Here is a 22,003-nt window from a genome sequence, read left to right as displayed (position 1 = left end):
TATTGTCCTTTGCCATCTTCAGCATTTTAAAATACTGTACTGAGATGTATTACTGGCTTGCAGACTGGGAGTTTTGTAGCCACGAGGAAGACTGAGGCCCCTGGGCCCAATCCTCAATGTCAAGGTCTACCTGGGCCAAATCCTTCAAGGGGTCGAACACTACAGCCGAGTTCCCAGGCTACAGTACCAGGTCCAAGGAGGATGTGTTGGGACAGAACAGGAAAATGCTGGTCCAGCAGCAGAACATGGCACTGCAAAGGAAACGTCTGTGAGCCTGAGAGTGCGTCAGCAAAATGCTTCGCCCTACTATGCTGTTGCCTCTTCTGGTGCAGCTGGCAGTGGCAGCTTTCCAAATACTTCTCGTGGAAGCATGGGGCTGTCGCCTGGGATGCTCAAATTCTCCTCACGCTTCACCTGCGTATGTGATTCACATTAATTGTTCTCGCTCATCCTTCTGAAGAGATCTGAGGTTCTTGAGTGACGGAATGATGAAATCTCAGCTCTTTTCAATGTACGATGGTAAATTAAGAAGCAAGTAAACTCATTAAGTATGCTGCACGAGAGCAACAAGTTAATTCTGTTCTAGTCAAGTTAAAAGTGGGTAAGCTCCATGCATCTCCCACATTACCATGCCTTTTGAAGTTGATGGTTAACTGCTGGTTTCAGTCAGGTTGTAGGAGAAACTCTAACTTAGTATTGATATGAAAAAAAAAGAAGAGTCATCCTGTTATGTCATCTTTGGTATTTCATTCTGCTTTAAAATAACTGGGGGTTTTGTGGTTTGATTTGACAGCTTTGTAATATTTGGGTTTCAGATATTACAGGGATATTAATTTAAACCAGTTGGGTTTATTATATTTTTTGAAGTGAGAATGTATTTGTGTTTGTTCTTAAAGAATTTATAGGACATGTTTTTTACAGTGTCTGAGTGCGGACTGACAAGAACCTAAGTTTACTTGCACTTCCACAATAACAGATGACATACTTGATTCAGCAAGGGTGTCCTTTCTGCCCTATCCTGCAACAAGGACAGCAGTGAAGAAGACAACCCTTGCAGTACGACAGTGATGTCCAGTATCAACTGATAATGTTATGTGCCTACATTCAGCTACAGTGACAGTGGTATTTTTAAATCTATGTAGTCTTGTAATCATAGGGAATGAGCATACTTCACCTTTCAATGGTTGCAGGAAGAGGACTTCTACAGTTAAGCTTTCATAAGCTTAAAACTTGTATTTGAAAAGTATTGAACAAATTTTGTCCTCAAAAATATTCTGAATATACATGTGCAAAAGTACCTAAGTAAGCATTGAAACTATATGATTACTTTTACAGAAATATGTGCCAATGGGATTATCTGTCAGTCTCCCTGAGCACCAAAAGGTCTACTTTTCCTGTGCTCCCACCAAAATCTCCACCTTGCTCTCCACCCTGCAGCTTCTGTAATATAGTTCTCTGCAACCAATATAAAAATCGAGAACGTGCAATGACTTAGAGTTATCATAAAACAAATTGAATTTAATATCAAAGTAAACAGCAGGGGGTTGCTGTATTGATGTTGTTATTCTTTTTCACATTTCATTAATTAAGAAGTTCCATTTTTGCATTTAAATTAAACTGCTGTGAAGCCTCCTTGTAGTGTATGGTGTCATAAAATTTAGGACCTTGAATTTAAGTTTCATTTACATATGAGAAAACATGAGAATATTGTGTAATTATACCTATGTGAAATACTTTATATTTTCAAAAGCCTTTAGGTATCAGTGACAGATGACACGTAAAGAAAAAGGAAATCAGACTTTTGTGAATCTCTGGAATTAGTGTATCATGCAGGAAAAGGTGTGAGGTATTATGAACGGTGACAAAGGCCCTTCAGTGGACACCTTGGGTCACTCCATGGTGTCATGCTGGCACACTGTTATTGTGCTCCAAGAGTGATTTAAATGCATAATGAGAATGAAGATAAGCATGTATTTGAAATAAAGCTTTACGTTCGAGCAGGGACTGATGCTAGTTCAAACAGTCCTGCCAATGTCATGCCAGACAACATTCAAGCAAGTAACCTGCCACAATGGAAATTCAGAATCAAGATGCCCTCAAGCCCTAAGATTGTACCTCCTTATTCTTCTCCTTTTTCTTGGCAATAAGTCAGAAAATATCCCAGTACCACATAGTATAATAGAAGACTTTCCCATTGTTGCTGCAAGCTGAGCACCATCAACCTGTGTCTGCAGGGTCCTTGCACCTAGACTAATCACCGTTTTTTCAGTCAAAGAAAGTCAGCTATTTAAATGCTTCCTTGCAAGAAATGTTCCAAACACCTTTGTTTATGTCTGTGCTAAAATGTGAACAAACTAGCGATTCACTCCTAAACTTTCTATGTTTTGTTTAAGCCTGAAATAATTTTTGATGACTGAATGAATTGTTGGAAAGCTGAGTTTTACAGTGGTAAAGTACAGGTTACACTATCACAAAACTGTCACAGATACGTACTCTATACATAAGGTCTATAGGAGGGTGACTACTTAGGGACAGGATATGAAGTGCTTGGGTCAAATCGCTCACTGTCTTTGCTAGCTCTGCTTTAGCCCTGCTGCAGGCTTTTTCTCCACAGACAGAGGTGAGGATATCCTCAAATACGGCCACAGAGTTGAGAGGTGTCTAGCCTCATCAGCCAGATGCACGTGGAGAGTAAGTCAGTTGTGTTCCTTCCAGCTCCTACCCCACCACCTGAGCTCCTTCCTTTAAGGTACGTAAAAGACTGCTGCACAGAGGCACAGCAGGAGCAGACACGTGGGGTGCAGTTGAACATCCGCTTGCAGTTCAGCTCGGGCTGGCTTTAGCTTGAGTTACCTGTATGTTACATACAGCAGCTCTGCACATTTCAGCTCTGGCCCAGGCTTCCTTGGTGCTTAATTGATGGAGAGTAACGACTGCTCTCCACACTGTCAATAAACAGGTTCCCATATGCTCATAATATACCAGATAAGTAGCCTGTTAACTTGAGGAACATTTCACCTATGAAAAATATAGGAGGAGTGATACATCTTCCCAACTGCATAGTGTGGCAAGGAAAAACAATAGAAAAGTTCAGCCAGCCATCATTCTGGCTGTTGCACACAAATCCCCTCATAAAACTGCTACAAATACAAATCTTGTTAGTATATTTAGTATTAATTAGCATTTAAGAACCCTTATACGTTTAATCAGACTAAAACTCTTGAAATGAATGCAATCCTGAACTAAGCTATGAAAATTCATTTTGGCACGTTGCAACTGAAAACATCCATTTTCCAAGTGCCTTCCTTTATATACAGATAGACTTGCTGCATGATTATTGCAAATCTCATTTGCAAATTGTGGTTAACTTGATGCAGTCATGTCTCTGTATGCAACTTCACCTAACTATTGAAGCCACATCAAAAATTCAGAGCTGGGAAACCCAATTATGAAGTGCACAGTTTTTTACAGGTGAATACTTTGGCATACAGCAGGACTTGGCACAGCCCTGAAACATTTCCAAAGTGATACTAGCTTAGTAATAAATTAATTGAATCTTAAATTATGAATCCTGTTTGTGGGCTTTTACCTAAATGGGACTTGGTATCTGAAATCTCTAACAAATCACAATTAGCATAAAAATCTATATGGGACTATTCTTATCTCGCAAAAAGAAAGGGGTGCACAGTATTCTGCAAACATGAAAATAAGTGTGGGACCAATGCCCAGTTTATTTATGAGATTCATGTTTCAATAGGACAGCTCATGAAAGTAAAAAGGCAAAGATCTGGCTTTTGATCCTCACTTCTAGAGCTCTGCAAACACTGAAAGGCTGAAGCAGGTGTAGAGGATGAGCAGTGGAAGCAGAAACAACGTAAGGAAGGATGTGATGCTGCTGCACAGGAAGCAGGCAACCATGCTGAGCATAGGTGAACGGACAGGGAACTTGGAGGAATGCATCCGATTTCAAGTGGAAACAGATGATTATGCAAAGTTAGAGCTTTTCAGTTGAAACATAGTATGATCCCTTTGTGATCTAGGGTACTTTCTAGCATGTTTTTGACATCTGATTCCCACCAGGCTTTATATCTATGGCAAAATCCTCCATGAGTCAATTAGTACCTGATCACTACCCTCCATTTAGTCCATAGATATTTCAATCAACAGGTATCTCAGCTTGATGCCTGGCTTGCAGTCTTTTCCTTAAAAGAATGCTAAAAAGAACTGAACTAAAAAAAAGAAAAAAATATAAAAGAAATGTGTGTGTGTGTGTGTCACCTTGAAATTCTTTAAGTGTTAATAAGGGCTTTCTGTCACATAGGCTTCTTCTATTTAATGATTCAGTGTTGGTTTAATCCTGAGCATATAATATATGCCAATCTGTTGTCATGGAGGTAGTTGTGATACGCTTTTTTTGCAGGATCAGGAACGGATGGCCTGGCAGAGATCACTTTCTTGCTTAAGCATGAAGAACCTTCATAGCACAGTTACCAAAAACTGAGGGGTTTATTTATTTCAATAAATTTATTTATTGTAAAATGCCTGTAAGGTAAAATAATTTTGTTTAATTTCCCTGTAAAAGTCTGGACATATATACATTGTTTAAAAAAACAGATACACACCAAGCTGACCACTGTTCATCTCGCACACAATCCCACAGGACAAGTTAACCATGAGCTTCCCTGCCAGACCCTCAGGCAGAAATTTGAGAAAACAGATGGGCCTTACATTGTGCCCTGAAGGTCAATGGACGTCGGCTCTGCTAGGCCACTGGGAGATGTAAATTCCGGAGCTGAGGATGTTTCACAAAGAAAGCAGAGCTTACACTCTCCAGATGTTCAAATTCAGGGTGTGTCAGCAAAAGCTCTCTGGCTGTTTTCAGCTGTCAAGATAGCGCTTAGTGGAGGAGAAGAGGAAATTCCTCTGGCAGCCTCAGTCCAAGCTATGCTGTTTCACTGGTCCAGACTGGTGGTCTTGGATTCACAGCATCAGAATCAACGCAGGAACTGATACCTGGAAACAAACGCAGTATGCAGGGACTGTGTATTTCATAAGGAACCTCTCTCTTGATAGTGTAGCTCATATGTGATATTCTTGTATAAACATTTCATAAATTACCTGCAAGTTTCCTGCAGTGTGAATTTTTTTTTTTTTTTTTTGGTCAACCATATTGTTTTGGCTTTCCTTCCAAAAACTTGGGGATGCACTGTGCAAAGCCTTCCTTCCAAAGCTCATTTGGATCCCACTTGTGTTTTAGTGCACAACCAAATCTCTCAACATTGCACAGTTCCCTTTCTGCCCAGCTACACACCACCCTCAAATCCCAGTTTCTGGCTTGGGCGTCCGAGTGTGCCATGCTGTGGCAGCAAGCAGCAGCTTCTCCAGAAACCACCCCCAACTCCCTCACAGGGAATGTGGCCAAAAGCAGACTATCTGAATGATGTTTGCTGCATACTCAAAGGAATGTTTTCTACCATTTATTTTCCGTTTCTCCCCAGGTTATTTTTTTCTTGCTTGCTTATTTTTCAGTCTCAGAAGTATTAGCAACAAGCTCAAGTCTACTACCATGTTGGTTCAAAGCACACAGCCAGTAGAAGCTCTTGGATAACTGATGGTTTAAACCATTTGCCCATGTCTCTGATCTTCCCCTCAACAGGGGGGAAAAAAAAAAAAAAAAAAAGATTGTTGGTGAATGAATCTTTCCATGAGATTTTCTTGCTGTTTCTCTCATGGGTGCCCTCAGTACAGAGATGGGTTTCTTGCCCTAGCTCCCAGTTTGACTGCTGCTGTGGCCACTCAGGTTCTGGTCCCACTGAAGCCAAGGGAGAATTTGCTTCACACACTTAAGGGGAGACAGGGTCAGAGTCGGCGAGTGTTCGCAGAAGTAAAGTTGCATGGACTGTTAATGTGGCTGGCAAACTACCAAGCTTGGCAGAAAACAGCAGTTTCTTCAACAGTGGCCTGCCTGGCAGCTGTAACCACAGCTGGTTCAGCAGGACATGGTGCTCAGCAGCTGGCTCTGTACAAAGCTCCCCTGCAGCAACTACAGGGTCTAGATAGTGTCCAAAACACCCTAGATCTGGCACCACTACCAGGTGCGTCTTTTCAAACCCCTCAAGAAAAAGCAGCTGGCTCCACCACCAGACAGTGGGTGTCCAAAACCTTTTCATAGTCCTGAGCACCTCTGCTGCAATCCCAAACTCTTGAACTTTAAGCGTACTGAGAAAAAACTCCCCAACCTCAAAGGTGCTGAGATAACAGGTTTGGGGAGGGTTTTGTTTGGCTCCAGCCTTGTCTCCACATAAAGATCCTGAAGCTCCAGACTAAAACCAGCCTCCCAGCACTGCCAGGAGGGCTGGCTTTTGTACTCCCACCCAATTCCTCAGCCAGCTCACCTGCAGGGCTGGGGCTAAGGAGGCCCTCATTCGGTAATGCTAATCTGAGCATCTAAAAATCATTACTCACGCCTCAAAAACTCATGAAGTTGGCTTGAAAATAAGTCTTAGCTCTTTTTGTCTTTCACTTCTGGTTTATTTAGGTTAGCGCTGTACAGGTCATTTAGTCTAGCTCTGAGCATATGTGATCTCTCAAACATTTCTTTATATAGTTAATCCATGTCCAAATGAACACTCCTGTTTAACAAAATCAGACCAGTCCTAGTGAGGAAATTTTACAAATTAAGCCCTAAATATGTATGGAATGACCAAATCCATTTTGGGTGTAGAAAGTGCTCCTCGACAAATTTTCTGCAGAGAGGTTCCAGTCAACACATCCTTGTAAATCCTTCAATGAAAAACTGAAAGCCAGTTCCTGCTGGGTCCAAATAAACTTTTACACTTTTTACTGGTAGACTTTCTAGAGAAACAGAGGAAAGAAAAACACAGCGGAAAAATAGTTCTGTGTTTGTATATTTACATGATTACAGAGTCACTCAAAGATGCGTTTGAATATGTCAGGATATCAGGTTGATTATTACAAAACCCAGTAGGTTATTAATTTCCGCACTTGTTTCTACAGCAAACACATACTTGCTCCCTCGAAGCAACACTGATTTATCCACCTGGCTGATGAACGCTAAGTATTGTGAAATATTTGGAAGGGAAGAGGAACTATGCATGAAAACTTTGGCTTTGATATTGCTTTCAGACCCTGCTACTCTCTGTCCGCTCTTAATGGCCAAAAGAGATAATGTGACTCAGGCTCTGGGTGCGTATTTCTGCCTATTAAAAATAGCATCTTAGTCCATTTAAAACATGGCCCATAAATACATACACAAAGGAAAACCAAGGAGTAAAGAAAAAAACTGCCAAATGATCAGAGTATTCTGCACTCCTGTAACCCCATCTGGAAAACTGCATCTGGTTCTGCTCTCCACAATTCAAGGAGTAAGTTGGTAAATTGAAGAAAATTCAGAAAAGGGCTATGAGACTGAAGAAATACTGAAATAATACACTTTGCAGTGGAAGAACTTGGTCCTTTTAAGCCTAGCAAAGGGATGGGGTGATTGCTCATAGTCTATATGTCTAAGTATGAACACAGGCTCACGGACAAAGCTATAATGAGATCCAGTGGTTGGGAGCCGAATCTAGACAAATTTGAGCTATAAAATAAGACACATATATTTAACAGTGAGGGTAATTAACCACCGCAGCAACCCAGTGAGGCATTATGGCAAAGTCTCCTTCTTTGGAATTCTTTAAATCAAAATCAGATGTTTTTCTAAAAGACATTGTATTTTAAACAGGAAGAAGCCTGATGCTGTGTGTCAAACAGGAAGGCGGGCTCGAGCATCGCAGTAGCCCATCTGGCATTACAAACCATAAATTAAAATCATTCTTTTGTAATGAACTAGATTCTCTGGGGAGAATCAAGAAAAAATGTTGCCATTGGAACTGGAAGTTAAGTTGTTGGAACAGGGACAGTGGAAAGGTGAAGTAAAGCATCATTTATACAGAGAGACACTATTTTTCATTTCATCAACTGATACAGTTTGATCAGCTTTCACTAGCTTGTCTGGAGTTTTTTCCAGCTATATTAGTTCATCTAATAAAATATTTTATCTCCTGACAAACCCAGCTTCACTTATTGTGGAAGATGATTGAAGGACTAGTCACAAGCTTGTTATTAGGAGATGCAAAAGGAGAGAGAAGCAGACTTACAATGAAGATGAGAAGAAGCTGCAAAACACGGAAGGGTGAAGGACAAAAGTTGTGTTTATGTGATGAATCCAGGGATACATGTAAATACCTAGTGATTAGGTATGCAGTCACAACGAAGAAAGTCTTGGTTTACCCGTTACAAAGGTGCTGAGCTCCTGAGTGTGTGTGTAATTTGACACAAAATAATAGAAAAGGTGTCAACTCAATTCCTTCACCCACCTTTCAGTTAGGGATATCTATCTCATTTACGGAAAATAAGAGATCTAACTTCTGATGACCTCGTGCCCTTCTTCTCTTTACTTACATATATTTTGTATGGCATCGGGAGGGGCCTGGCAAATCGGCTGCTCACCCTTTCAGTCAAGTAAGTGGAATTTCACAAATCTTCAGAAGCAGTGACTTCTGTAAAACAAACCATCAGAGTATGGAAAAGTGTTAGCTGAGTGGACAGCAGAGAGATAAATGATTTACAAAGAGAAATCTACGGATGGCTCTGTACAACATAAGGCACATCCTATTATTCCGAGGCAGAGCTTTCCTGTACCCGTATTATATTGTGTGAAATTCCTAACCCTTCAGAACAGAGACTATCATGGCTTAAAATTGCTGCTGTGGTACAAGCCATCAGTAACAAGCTTGATTTGCAGGAATGTTCAATTGCAAGACCCAGGGCGCTTCCAGCTGCTTGTTGTCTCCTGAAGGACCAGTGATGGAGCAGGAAAGGCGAGCATGAGGAGTGTCCAGTCACACTTCTCATTGTTAGCTGGCTTCTGATGCGAATAATTCTGCAAGCTCCTCACAGAAATAGCAAAGTGTTTTACTGTGCCAGACAGTCAAAGTGGGTATGAAAAGCAATCCACTGACTGACAGACAGAGTAGATTATGTAGCAAGATTATAATGAAATATCTAGTTATTAAGTGCACTGCAGCATTCTGAATCACTTACAGTTATGATACAAGTACTCCTTTAGTCTCTCTCCTAAAATACAATAATGTAGGAACAGAAATAAGACAGATGAAAAAAAAATAGATCTTTATCTTCAAACAAATAGAATACATAGTTTTAAGTGGATCAAAGCCATATAGAAATATATTTAAAGCACAGTAATAAAAATGAGTCCATTCTTACAAAAGTATATTTTTAGAAGTAACCCTATTGATGTAATGGGATGATTTTTATATAAAAGGATTACTACTTGAGGGGGTTAAAGGTTTTGACACTCGATAGCCAAGATTTTACCGAATTGGTTAAGCAGTAGCAATGATCATAAATATGTCATCCTGTGACAGACAGATTAAAGCCATGTTTCTGAAAACCCCAGAAATGTGTACAAAAAGCATAATTACATGAGCTTAATTTTCTTAGAATTCTAAATAAAATGCTAACAAACTTCATGGTCATTCAAAGCATAATGCACACACCTTCACTGTACATGCCAAATGTATCTCATTTCCAGCTGGTTGATTTCCAAATAATGTAATATCAAAAATACAGAACAGATCTAAGAATCTTACCAAAATGTCAGAAATAATTACTTCTGAAGTATATCTCAATCAGTATATTAGAGTAAAATATCTAAATAAAAATCTTATTTATAACTACGTGTATTCAACTATACCTGTATTCATATGTTTCCAACTATACCTGTATGCTTACGACAAAATATTTTTCCTAGAATCCAATATAAACTTGCTTTTATATATTTATACTAAACTTTACTTTTTTTTTCAACGTATCTCCTATTTGTGGATATAGATTAGTTACAGGGAAACAGAATAAATTAATATATTGGAAAATATCTTCACAATATATGTTTCTCATCACACAGAAATCCTCAGGCATGTAAACATCAGTAAAATCAGACACATGCATACACACATGTAGAACAAGGATCATGGTAACGAAGACACTATAGCTGCAGCTAACTTCTCAGTAGACACCTTGCACATATATCAAAATTAAGACATAGTTATCAATTTATTTTGGTTTAATGTTAGGATAATGTGGTTTACCTATTATGCTTCTATTTATATACTCACTTACATGGTACGTCAATGTACTGATCTCAAATAAATAATTCATTTCAGCTAATACATTAAGAATGCTCCTTAGAGAAACCCCTTAGTGGTACTCCAGAGTACAAATGGCACCTCTAGAACTACAAAGGATATTGCGAATGGCCTGAAAAAAGATGCCACAAGCCAGAGCCCACCTGGAAATGCCAGCAAAAACATTTTGCTCAAGGAGATGTGTGGCAGTGCTGGAGAGGGGCAGTAGCGGGGCCACAGGGCACTCAGCAGTGCCTGGCAATACAATGCCAACCAGTGCTTTCCAACAACACTGTTCTGGTTTGGAAAAAAACCTCAACAGAAAAAACAAACAAAAAATCCCTCTGCTATGAAATAGACTTTTCAAAGGCAGGTACAAGCCATCAGGTACTAAACTGACATTGACAGTCAATAGGAATCAACTACCTAAGTGCTACTTCTGCCTCTGAAAATCCACCCTGAGGATTGTGCTAGCACCATAAGGATGGCCAGAGAGTTTAACCTTACTCCAGAAAGGCTTCCTTATATGCAACAAAACATACTTAGATTTCATCTAGTGTCCCAAAGATATTTTTTTTTATGTGGCCTTTTAACTTTCAGTTGCATATAAGGGCTCACCACATGAACCTTTGGCCATGCTCTTACTTTCTGCCCTTGAGAGTTTTCATGTTTCCAGTAAGCAAGGATGACCTCATGGCATTTATGTCCTGTTTCTGTCCATATTCAATCCTTACATGCTACCCAATACCAAAGAATGTACAGTCTTTCACTTCAAGCAATACCAGAAGCAAGAGGTAGACAAGGAGAAGGTGGCTGGTTGCAAATGGTCACATCACCAACTACAGCTGGCACTAATTCCTGCATATTAATATCATCTGAAGAAAGGGTCATGCAAATTGCTGTTGTTGGTTGGTTGCATAGCAACAGCAGAGTGAGTGCAGAAACCCAAATATTATCAGACTATAGAGCTATGGCAAGCTCTCAGAAGGCAAGATATTACAAATACATGAGTCTGCAGAGGAACAGGACAAAATAGAAGAAAACTACTCTTTTTAGCGGGAAATTAAAAAGAAAAATATTGAAAAACGCAAACGACTTTTCTGGTTCCATGAGATGCAGGCAGGTTTGGGGCTAAACACTGTGTGCACCCACAACCACAGGACAAGTCAGGCTGCACCTGGCCAGGAGGGTGATGGAGGGACTCTGCAGCTGCTCTCCTGCTTCCATGCTGCACTTGGAGCTGCTGGTGATATTAGCAGATGGGTGGCACTGGAACATCTGACAAGGGTCCCCTCTGGATGCCCATCTTGCCTCCCCATACACAAACCTGGGGACAGACACAGGGCATCACTTGGCCATCTAGTTCCTGTGGATGTCTGTAGGACACAGACTTCTGAGTGCTTTCAAGCTATGGAAAACAATTCTGCATTTCTAGAGGTCTGTTGATTTTTGACAAGGGCTTTGGGATTGCTCCTGTAAGTAAAGTTTGCCATCCTTGAGAACAGCAAGCACAGCTGAAGGACATCCTAGAGTTGCTAGCACCCTGTAGTCATTATCATGCTCAAGAGTTTAATGTGCTACCACTCCAGCCTGGGATAGCTGTCTCCACAAAGTACCTCCACAGAGTAACCAAGGATCACTCTATGTTCACAGCAGGATTTCAAGAGTGCTCTTCAACTATTTCAGGAGCTTCAACAAGCAGAAAACCCACCTTCCTAACTAGAACCTTCTGGTTGTCCCAGCAAAGTACGTAGGCTGAATTTCCCCCTCAGCCACGGTGACAGGTCACCTAGGTGTGCTATGTGACACACTGGCAGGAATTTACACTGACACCAAGCAAGCTACTGCTTTTCTGCAGAAAAATACCAGGCTTCCATCTAAAGACCTGAGCAACAAGCACCCAGCGTGAGCGAGCACTAACTTCGCATTCACACAACAGGATTTTTTTGTGTGTCTAAGTTAAAACAACCTACATATGCTTTGTAGGAGGATATGCAATTATCTGAAAATTTCACCTTAACGGTACATAGTTATTTTGATAGATTTAATTTCAGTTAATGGGTTCAGAAGGTGCTTTTTCCTACCCAATGAAATGTAAATATATCTCATGACATATTAAGCAGAGTCAAATACAAACTGATAGGTATTGATGTTTCACATCCTCTGCTTTTGCAGTAGGCTGCATGAGGTCCTTTACTTGCTTCATAAATGCTAATACACCTGGGACCTCAAAGTGAGCAATGACTTCTCCTGAGAGGCACCATCACCTACATCTGATAGAAGGGGTGCCATGGCCAGGGATGCTGTAGGACAGCTATAAAAAGAAGCCAGGTCTCCTGACTCCCACAGAACTGAGATCTGTATGTGAGGTAGGTACTACGCAACTCAGGCTCTAACAACACCCCTCTCTTCATAGTACCAGAGTTTTTTGGAGTAACACATGAAACAACATAACCATCATAACTTGTTTTCTCTTTTTTAAGTAGGGCAAGATTCACACACGCAGAGTAACGTTTCTCTTGGCAGGGTCTATTTTACTAATTATTTATATTTGAAATGACTATATTTCTACTTTGCCAAAAAATCCCAGTGAGTTTTGCAAATGAAGCGTGTAACAGTTCAGCTAACTGTTCACAGTCAAAGGCGGCATGGTGTTACACATGCATTTAGTAGCAGGTCCACTCACACTGCCAAGAGCTGCTTGAAGCCTATGACCCGTGCAGGCGGACAGTGCAAAACAGCAGCAGAAGGCTTATATCTCACTGCCAAGCACCTGCAGCCATCCAGTCGTAGAACTACTGAGACCTGCTTTTCACACACACACACACAAAAAACCCGAAAGCATGCGGTCTGGATAACAACTGTGCCTCATTCCAGCAAAGACCCTGTTCTGGACCACTGGCAAGCCAAGATTCCAGCACTTACGCCGCAGCCTCCCCATGGCTGGTTCAGATGCAGACAGCCAGCCCACCCCCAGTGCTCCTTGCAGTCCTTCCTCCTTTCGTAGCTCACAGTCTTTTATCTCCTGCCAGCGGTCAAGTATTTGACGTTGGCGTACAATCGACACCAGAGGTATTTTTCCAACTGCTTTCCCTTCTCAGACTGTTGATTGCATTCTTCAGACTTCATAAGGCCCAGGAGCCCTTTGGATTGCTTAGGGGCTTAGCACTTGGATGTGGATCTTCAAAGATTGGACTTGGGTTTGATATGGCTCAATTCGGTCTCAAATCACAGAAACTCCCATCAGAGCCAGTGGATGAACTATCCTCTGCAAGAATCCTTCTGCATGCAACATAGAAAACAATCTGGTTGTTAGTGGCCACAGTGCAGTACCCATGTATGTGGGTATATATATATTATGATTTTCTTACCAAGAGACATCTGATGAAAACACACATGAAATAAGTTTTCAGGTTGTTCTCATGCTTAGTTTTCTGACTGAAACAGGGCTCACAGGCTGGGGAAGTTTGGATGCAAGCTGGCATCCTCCATGACAATGCTTACTGCTTTTATAGGAAGCAAAACAAAAGGTCTGGAAGTAAATCCTGAAAATAAATCAGTGATAAAAGATGGCAGTGGGAAGAAGGCTGTGGGCAATAATAGCAGGTGAAAGAGACAGAAGGTCATAAGGAGTCAGTGTGGCTGTTGGTGTAATGAACTGACAACATCATCAAACCCCTGGCATACCCTGATAAAAGGTTTATTCAAAGAGCAGGGCTATTGGGAAGCTGGATCCAGACCCCTTGAGACTGCCAGAGGCATGAGTCCAGGGATTTCAGGCAGCACTACTCCATGCACAGCAGGCCAGACAAACCCCTCTAGTTTCTGCTTTGATTTAGATGGCCCCATGATCTGCACAAAAACATGCTGACAGACTTGGGAACTGCCCAGATGAGTTGTTGTCACTTTATATGCTCCCCTCCACATTCTCTTAGGTGCAAGTTCAGAGCTGCATGACTTTGAACATGGCTACAGAAGAGCTGTATTCTTTTAACAAGACTAGTTTAGAGCCATGTCCCTGATGTCTGGCAAAGTTGTATTACGATAAAAGAAATTCATGTTGGGATGGCTTATCACAAATAGGTGTGGGAAGTTAGTTTTGCTGGAGAACAGTACAACTCAGTCTCCATAAAGAATATAAATACCATAATTGGGGAGGAAGGGCAAGTACAAAAGCCACGGGTGCTAAAGCTATTTCAGTGGAAGATCATCTTTAGACCAGGCTTTAACATGTAGCACAAAATCTCAGCTGGAATAGAAAAAAAGTGGTAGAAACTGCTTTTAAATTATTCTTAAAAAAACCCCAACCAACCCACAAAAAACCCCAACATGCAGGATTTTTGTTTGATGGTTGCCTTCTGAATTCAGGGGTATACCAGATCTTTATTACTGAATAAGGACAAAGTTTCTATGTGGAATAACAAGTTCCTGGACTTTGTTCTTGAATCTGTGCCCCTCATGTGCTACAAGATCAAAGTGATCTTTTATCCTGTGAGTTATCATTTGCCCAAGATATTTACTGCTATTACACAAACACAGTTTCAGCAAAGATAAATTATATTAGCCTCATTTGCCTCTTAGTGCGTACATAAGTGCCATCTTCTGGCCACAACAGGGACTGTAAGAGAAATGGTAAAATAAAAAAACCACAACACAACAAAGTTTTAAATCTAAGGAGTAAAGCCGGTGAAGAATTATTTGCTCTAGAGATAGTAGTGGACGAAGAGAAAGTGCCTATAGATTTAATGTGAATAAATTTAATCTGGAAGGTGAAAGCTTCTTCCTAAAGTTCAGAGCTATCACATTTGCAAACATCCTTCTAATGTTTGTTGAGTGGGGAAGGACAGACCCAAAGCTCTGCTTTTAGGTGTATTTTAATCAGATAATGTCATTCACTTCAGTTGGAAGCAGCTGCAGCCAGCAGCTCATAAAGTCCTTCTTATCCTGTGTTCCCAAGATCAACATGCTGAAACCTGAAAGGCTAAATAGATGCCACAAATGAGGATTGTGCCATTGGTACTTCTCAGTAGTACCAAGGAAAAGTGTTCAAATCCCTCTTAGTACACTTTAGTAGAGTTTCAAAGAACCTGACATTTTTCATCCATGTACTGTGGTGTTGGGCTGCAGCAGCAACACAGAATGCTACTGAAAATACGCACCTGAATCAAACAAATCTCGGCAATCTGTCCACACATCTCCCATGATGACTGAGATGCCTACCTATTGCCACATCTTAAAATCTTAGGCCTAAGAATTGTTGCCTCTTGCATATGATTTCTTCCTCCTCCCACAAGTATAATCTGACTAGAAATGTTTACCAGCAAAACCAAAAATTGCTTAAAAGTCCGTTACATATTCCCTCTTAGTCTTAAACACTTTATGGTTACATCCCCTAGTAAATCAAGTATCACTGATAGTACCCAGAATTTTATTACACCCCATGACACCTAGCTGCCTTAAAATCCCATCTTCTGAAGTAGTGACTACATGAACACCTTGATGTTAAAAAAATAAATCTCTCTCATCAGTGTGAGGAAGAAACACCAAAAAAGCCAACTTCCAAAAGCTAGAAAGCAAATAATTACAAGACATGTCAACTGTTCTTGGTGATTTTTAAGTCTCACTCATTACAGCAGAGGAAAAAAGGACTGAACATATTTTTTGAATGCCTGACAGAGACAATATAAAATAAGGCACTTGAACATAGGTTTACAGAATGGGTTACTGTAAATACAGATTATACAAAATACTGCAAACAGGTTATACAGATATAGAAATCACTTTAAACTCCTTTTGCCCTGGATAATATGGGGAGGGAAGGAGAGGCTAGAAGAAACAACAGAGAACTATTTATTGTTTCAGTGCAAGATGTTTGGCACAAACTCTTTTGAGACCAAAGTGAGCTTGATGGGTGTTGTGATAATCAAGAAGGACAAAGCCCCCAGTGCTTCTGACCTACTGATGCCAGTAGGAGGTTAAATACAAAGCAAAGGAACTGAGGCCTGCAATAATGTATCACCAAAACCTGTGCATTTATCTCAGTGAAATTCAGAAGCACAAAATTTAAATGAGGACATCAGGATTTGATCCTATTTAAAACTGATTTTGCAAAAATAGGTATCAGTGCTGGAAGAGGTGAATGTTCCCAGGCTTTACTCACAAGAAACACAGTAGGCTGAAAGCTCGTTTCATAAAGACAGCATTTTCTGCTTCTGTTGACTGTGTATTCTGATATTTCTTCTCCTAAATAAACAAGCAAACACAGAAATCAAGAAACAGAATTCCTATCCATTTGGACACGAACAGTTTTTTGCTCCTTCTCGCCTGATTTATGGAAGGGGTGGGAAAAACCCTTTGAAGTAAAATTTCATGGAATCCATAATTAAATACTTTGTTCTAAAATACCTAAAAGAAAAGATATAAAGAACTAGTACCACAAAGTTACCAGAAAGAGACAGAGGTTGTACAAGCAGTGAACAGTTTCACATTTCTAATTGTTATTGCTTTAGCTTACACATATGCCTAGAAATTGACTCAAACACAGAGTGGCAGTTGCTTTAGAGTTGCAGGCTTTTTTTCAAATAAATCATTCACTAAAAATGTGATTTGTGATTCCCAATTAAAAAACCCACTTGCTTACGGCTGTGCAGGTTTTCTAAAGCACCGAATAATTAATTTTAATATTTCGATGTGAACACATTTGTAACTGTTGTTCTTATAAACTTATAATGTGCTAGACAGACTATTAACCATCACATATAATATGTATTTCTGTATGTTTTCGTGCTCTGTGTCCTAAATTCCACATGTTCACATCATCTCTTAAACCACAGTTAAACACTGAATTTTTCAAAATACTTCATTAGTCTTTATTTAACGGCTGTTAGCTCTCAGCAGTCTCTATGCCTTCGATGGACAGCAGGAACAGCAGTACCACAGTATTACAAGGGAGGAAGTAACTTCTGACATACTTTGATCTTCAGTCTTGCACCTACAGTAAAACCTTGTCTAGTCTCATAATCTTGCCAGCCTCCACATCAGACCAGAAGAGGTTGGTGAGATAACTATGGAGAAGCAAAGTGGGAAGGCTGTTCTCATGTGTCTCCAGCAAAAGCAAGTCTAGATTGCACAGAAAACCTAAACAGTGGTCTTCTACCAAGTTAATATTCTATCCCATATAAGCTTTCAAGTGCAAAACACCTGTTCAGTTCAGGATTTGCACAGAGATTTTACAAAGTGAGCTCCTTGTTATTACCTTGCTGTATGATTTGGAATCTCTGTAAATACTGGGGTGATATTCAAGATCCACTGGAGGGAGGGGATTAGTGGGCAGTCCCATTTCCATGCAGTTATTCAAGATATTTTGTTAAAGGCAGAGGCTTCCTCCTGTCCACAAAATATTAAAATAAATTGTTACACTAAGCATCAGATATAGACAAGCCACACTCTCAGTGGTTAGATATCTATCAACAGCAGTTTTAGATATTGTCTCATAAGCAGTAGAAAAAAGCCAAGAATTTTTTAAACACTAAAGCCAAGTCTACAGCAGTAACATTATGGCAGAGCATAAAAATCTAAATGCTTACACAGACAAAAACCATAAATCCCATCTGCTCCAACTTGCCTCAATAAGTAGTTCAAAAGTAAACCCCCGGCAAGAAAGAAGTATTTTACACCACACTCAAATCTTGGTATTGATTGAGAATACAAGAAAAAGTCCTAGAGCTAGAATATCTTAACCTGCAAGCATCAGATCCAGCTGTCTGCATCAGGTCACCCACAGAATCACCTTGCTTTACTTTGGTCACTTATATCACTCCAACAGTGCAAAGGAAGAGAGACAATCTCTAAGTGACCAGCTGTTACACTTCACAGTTTTTTCTAGGTTAGAACCTTAACTATACCTACATACTTATGGTGGAAGTTGGAAGTTAGCTCTGTCCAAAGCTTCTACACACTGATTTGTTCCACAAAGCAGGCAGGCAAAACACTCCCTGTCCTATGAAGTTTCCACTACGGGCTGCTTGTCAGCAAAACTTGAGTTTACAAACTGTAAACGAACAGATCAGCATCCATAACCATCAGTTTAACTCTCAAGGACAGAATCACGCTGCCGAGCCTACAATTTCAATCCTACCAGAGTGAAGGAAAAAAAACCCTCTTTCCTCAAAGACCTATTGATTTCAGGGATCTGATTTTAGCATGGCTTGTATTTGATGCGAACATTTAGAGAACAGTAAGTAAATCCCCCCCCCCCCCCCCCCGTGATGTGAGGCAGAGCTATACCAATCACACTGTAAATACTTATATCATGATGAACATATAGAGTATTATTTTAATAAAGAATATAAAGCCATAGTAATATATTGAACATGGCAGGAAAACTAGTTTTGCTTTCTATAGAATACAGGGTTTCATGAAATTCTAGTAAAAAAAAAGTTGCCCCATAAGTTAAATTTCACTAGTAAATAAGAGTAATCATGTGCAAGTGATAACTAATCCTTATTGAATGAGTCAGAGAAATACTGATAGGCAGACACAGATAATCAAAGAACAGGGAATATGACATTTTTATGGATGATTGGTGTCAATCATTTTCTTTGTCAATAATGATTCACAATGCTAATAATTTAGGAGACTGAGCAAAATTTAGGATTCTTAACATCTTCAAAGATCAAGATTTAATATTACTGCAAGAAAAAAAATGACAGACATATCATTATGTCAAACTCTTTAAATGCTTAAGCTAACTGAAATTCAGTTAAACTTGAATTTCATTATGTATAAAATGACAAGGACTATACTGAATTCAAAAACATTTTGGATTTCAACAAGCTTGAATAAGACTTGCACATGTATTTCATCAGCTGGTACAAAGACAAAAAGAATCATTACATCAAGTAACCATAATTTGTTCTCAACAGCAATTTCCATACATTGCTGTGCCCATTTATTGCCCATCTGTCAGAAACAAAAGCAAGCTGAACAAACTAAGCCCATGCACCAATACAAGTCAAAACTGTTAAATGTTAAGACATATGGAATAATATGGAACAGTATTTAAAAATATATATTACATGAAAAACAAGAGCGATATTAAATGCTCCGAGCCACACTGGATTGCATGGTCTTTGAGGCAAGGACCATCTTTTATATTGTACAAATATATAACACAATACTGGGCACTGTACAACATGTATTTATACAATGCCTGTCATAAAAGCAAATTTAAATAATAAACCTGCTGCAAGCTCCAGTACCTACAAATGTAAAATTGACAAAAGTATAATGAAAAGAACATGCTTTAAATTAAGAAGTTATAAAGTTGTCTCCTCTCTCTAGAGGTAATCATAATATAATACAAGCAATGGCATATTTTCCTTAAAAATTACCGAACATACTAACTGATCTAGCAGATCAGCTTTGAATAGCTAAGCCATAGACTTGTACCCAAAACATGTCTAAGCCCAAACATGTCTAAAGTTGCAGTAATTAACCTACTTCACCCTTTTCCACTCCCAAATCCTAACATTCAGCCCCTGAGGAATCAGAATTTAATTCTCAATGAATGAACACAAGTTGCCAGGGATAATTCTACAGACCCTAAGGATTTGTCTGTGCTGCAGGTGGAACCAGGACCATATTATAGCACAGACATAACTACACCAGAATTGAGCTTGGTAGGCGAGTGGGCAGAGAGCGTAGCACAGCAAGGTAGGCACTAACACAGCTAGCCCATCGAGCACTGAGGCACTGCAGCGACCAGCACGTGTATTAGACAATTCTGAAACACGCTGGGGAACAGCTACATTAGTTTTTTCCCCCTGCAGGTTACGTAAAATCCAATTATGCACAAAGTTCGATTACAAACATGCTACAAAAGCAGATTTAAAAAAAAAAAATACAATACCTAATAAATAACAATGAGGAAAACTGAATTATTTAACACAGAGTTTTTAGGAGCCACTTCTAGAGAACCTGTAGTGACACCCTGTGAAAGGCATATATATAACAACAAAAAGTTTTAATAATTAAAAGAACTCCCAAATTTAATGTGAATTTCCAGAACCACTGACAGCCTTTCCTGGCTTGGGAAGGTTTTGTTTTTCTGTACTCTGTATAAGCTACTAACAGTGCATTGAGAGAGTTGCATTTGTATTATCAAGTATATACAGAAGGAACATAATGTCAGGTACTAACCATTATAAAAACAGCTGTCACCATTTAATACCTAGGTTTCAAACCTGAAAATTAATTACCAGTGCAGGAAGTCCATTCTCAGTCATTCTCCCTCCCTAAGCCAAGAGCCCTCAAAGAAATCAGTCTTACTTCTCAGAAAGCTTTTTAGCTGATGCAAGAACTGGACAGAGATAATTTACATTTTTTTCAACCTCTCAGTGCATACTCCAGTTCTACCTTTGTTGTTCGTATTTTTCAGGTGGCAGCTACCTTTTGTGAATTTTTGGACAGTGACATGAACAAGAACAGTACTAAAAGCTACATATTAAGTAATTTGCCATGTTGAAAATGGCAAAAATCACAAAAAGCAAAGATACAAAGACTAGATGGGCAATATTATCTCCCCCCCCCCCACTCTTCTCTAGTTTGGCAGCTTTCTTTAAAGAACTATGAAAACGAGAATTATTTTTTTCTGATAAAAGATCAACTTATAGAACTTCACAATATCTAGAAGAACTTTCCATTTGCTACGAGAACCTATTTATTTTAAAACTTCCTCTAATTATCAGCCATACAACTGTACACAAACTTCTCCTTATGTGTTCCATAATCTGAGTAGAACAAGAGTTCTTGTTACTCTGTCATATTTCTTTGAAGTTCAAAATATTTGCTTTTAAAGGAGACTAATTCCTGGACAGCCATTTATTGATGACAGGAAGAAGAGATTCCTTAGAGATTCTGCATTTGATTAACAACTCAAACACCAGGCACAGTTTAATAGTAGAACACAGAGGAAAGCCAAATACGCTTTACGTGAGATTTCTGCAACATTTTAAGTTTCCTCTTTCCAATTGATTCCCTTGCTAGTGTACTGGAGTTAAAAAAAATGAAATTGCGAGTTAAACACTAACATTTTAAACATACCGTATCATACAACACTCTGTAAACCTGAAATAGCTATGATTCGACACCGATACCCAGACATTACTATAGTACCTGACAGTTTACTTAACAAATGCCCTTTTAATAATGCCTGTAGCCAGCCAATGCCCTCTAACTACACAGCATACGTGCAGTTCTCACACACATTAGCTCCCATGGTTAGCATGCACGTAGTCATCGATTAACTATCTTCTTTACCGGTGCATAACACTTGGCTGAGAACAGCCTTTCAGTTTTCTGGTTTATATTTAAGCAAACAGCGCAGTTACTTCCACCGGGACAGTACTGGTCACACGAGGTATCACACTCCAGTGCTGCTCCTTCGCTCTATTCAGAGTGGGGGTTAGTACGTAACCTGTGCCACCTGCGATATACTATTATGGGAAACGTAAATTTCTAAGTGTGAACATGGAAGCGAGCACAGCTTTCACCCCAGTCTCCCACATCGCCTCGGCCCGGACACGCACCCTGCCCCGCACCGCCTCAGGGAGCCGGGCCGGGCCGAGCCGAGCCGAGCCACCCCAAGCTGCAGCCTCCTCTGAGGGAACAAGCCACGGAACGCCCCGGTTCTATCCATACGCCCAGGCAACCTCCGAGAGAAGAGGCAGCCGCACCACCAGGCCGGCGGTCTGCTTTATCCCCGCCATTTCCCCTCCCCGGGGGCGGGGCCGGCG

The 22,003-nt window shown here is 40.0% G+C and overlaps 1 long non-coding RNA gene across 1 annotated transcript; it reads right to left on the bottom strand.

The window, feature by feature from the left end:
- Positions 1 to 6,582: 6,582 nt before the first annotated feature.
- Positions 6,583 to 21,973, bottom strand: LOC141971496 (uncharacterized). Its single transcript, XR_012635288.1, has 5 exons — positions 21,797 to 21,973; positions 17,464 to 17,594; positions 16,369 to 16,451; positions 8,464 to 8,561; positions 6,583 to 6,855 (listed from the first exon to the last, which is right to left on the bottom strand). It is a non-coding gene; the product is annotated as an uncharacterized LOC141971496 (long non-coding RNA).
- Between the last annotated feature and the right edge of the window lie 30 nt (positions 21,974 to 22,003).

The sequence above is a fragment of the Athene noctua genome, chromosome 1 (genome assembly GCF_965140245.1).
Source record: "Athene noctua chromosome 1, bAthNoc1.hap1.1, whole genome shotgun sequence".
NCBI classification, from domain to species: domain Eukaryota; kingdom Metazoa; phylum Chordata; class Aves; order Strigiformes; family Strigidae; genus Athene; species Athene noctua.
Note: the sequence above shows the minus strand (reverse complement) of the source record. Positions and strands in the feature narration are given on the sequence as shown.